At 28.7% G+C, this 2,198-nt stretch overlaps 1 protein-coding gene across 2 annotated transcripts in view; it reads right to left on the bottom strand.

Annotated features, from left to right (window-relative positions):
- LOC311087078 (uncharacterized protein) overlaps positions 1–1,651 on the bottom strand; it is a 20,292-nt gene extending 18,641 nt beyond the window's left edge. For both annotated transcript variants that reach the window (XM_084120329.1, XM_084120328.1), the window contains exon 1: positions 1,573–1,651. The gene's annotated coding sequence lies outside the window, so the exon portion shown is untranslated. The remainder of the gene's footprint in view (positions 1–1,572) is intronic.
- Positions 1,652–2,198: the final 547 nt, after the last annotated feature.

Raw genomic sequence — 2,198 nt, forward strand, 5'->3', positions numbered from 1 at the left:
TTTACTGGTGCTTTGCGGCAAGATTTATACATGCGCTTGAGCGCGGAATAGGCTATATTCCTCCATGCACCCATATTTAAGCAGAGATTAATATAAACATGCAATTAGTCTAAATATTTACACTAAAAAAAAAACTCTTTGAATGAACATAAAAAAATCATGGAAAGGATTTCTACATGATTAACCTGCTTTATTTCAGCATTATGCAATTCTGTTATTCCAATGTAATGTACTTACGTTGGATCAACTTAATTTATTAAGGTTGATTCAACTTATTTACTATGGTTGGGCACAGCTTAATTTAATAGTGTCAGCCCAACTAATTTGCAATATTTTGGACCAATTAATTTACTTAATTTGCATTCAACTTAATTAAATATAGTTGAATCCAACTTATTTTACAGTAGTACAATTACACTAGTTAACAAAGTTGATCCAATCTATGCAATGTAAGTTAGCCTAACATAAGTGCTTAATGCTGAAAGAAAGCCATTTAATCACGTGGAAATCCTGTCCATGATTTAATTATATTAATTCAAAGAATAGCTTTTGAGTGTTCAAAATTAATTAATTAATTAATTAATTAATTACTTTGTTCACTTAAATTAAAACTACTTTGTGTAAGTGGTTTAATGCATATAGTGTACTGTATAATGTGTGCCCACAGCCAAGCTAAACACAGCCGCCACTCTTCTGCATAATGGTAACCACAAAATTCAAAAACATTACAGAAAGTCCTCTAAGTTTCTAACATAACTGAATATTAAACACTAACATTAACTAACAACATCTTTCCATTTACAGAAAAACACATAAAATAACACTTTAATCCCTAAATTTACCCTCCTAATGCAGTCCCTTGCAAAGCATGCTGGGATCTACAGATCCACTGCCCAGTTAGTTGTCAACAAAAATGATTCATGTAGTTTTTACACAAATTAAGAAAACTTCAGTTTTAAATATATTAGGTTGACTGAACACAATTAAATTAATATGTGACAAAATATTAAACAATCGTGTTACTTTATCTTCTTTTAATTCATTAAATTTAACAAGAGGCAAAAACATTTTTTTTAGTGTAGTCTATGCAACTCTAATCAGCAAATGTACTATAGTTGACATTATTTAATTAGTATCAAGCTCTTTACTTTAAATTAGTTGAGTTAGCATAATTACTTAATGAACTAATAAAATGATAAATTAAAGTTTAAATTGCAATGCTATCCATATATTTACAGCATTGCTTGTTCCACGACACAAAGGACTGTTTTTACGGTGACAATCCATTATACTGTACATGTGAAGAGTTTATCATGTGAAGATACTGTATCTTGAAAATAGTTGTATTGTATTGTATTGTATTGTATTGTATTTTCTGTTATAAAGATGAAGATTGACATTTAGCTAAATAAATAAGCACATAATATTGTAGAAAATAAGCTTATGTTCTGTTAGATGTGTTTTGACTAATTCTTGTATTTAGTATAATAATATATCTAGATAAAGATATTTACTAATAACTACATTTATAATTTCTATAAGAACAAAATATAATTTTAATTAGGTACTCACTGATTAATTTTGCTTGAAGTTTTCACTCAGTGGTGGTTCAGCTCTGATATAGACACACAGACATCAAGAATCAGCCTGTGAATCTCAACAATGGTGACATTGTTATATAGCATGTTGCAGTGCATTCTGGGTACCACCAATCAAAATTCATTCATGGCTCCCATCATAAATAATGAGTTTAATTGTCTTAGTAATTTCCTTATTCCTGCTATTTTATTTCTGCAGTTTTTTTGTGACGTTTTAGTCACTTGTTTCCCAATGTTTATATGAATATGCTGTTTGTCACTATTGCTGAGATTCATACGCTGATTCTTGATGTCTGTGTGTGCCTGTATGAAAAATTGTTTAGAGTGGGGTTTTTCTGCCCCCCTTTTTTTATTTTATTTTTTTATTTGATTTAAACATCATCTATGCAGAGTTTGGGTTGTTACTAGAGTCCGGAAACATTAGTTAATACACTTGTGAACAATACATAAACAAACAGTGAAAATTTAAAAAAAAATTAAAACTTTTTTTTAACTTTTTTTACTTTAGGTAAATGCAAAAAAAAAAAAAAAAAAAAGAATTTCATAGTTATTTCATGTTAACTAATGCATTAACTAATGTTAACAAATGAGACATTATTG

Source organism: Abramis brama (genome assembly GCF_963993115.1).
Source record: "Abramis brama genome assembly, chromosome: 1".
Classification (NCBI taxonomy): Eukaryota; Metazoa; Chordata; class Actinopteri; order Cypriniformes; family Leuciscidae; genus Abramis; species Abramis brama.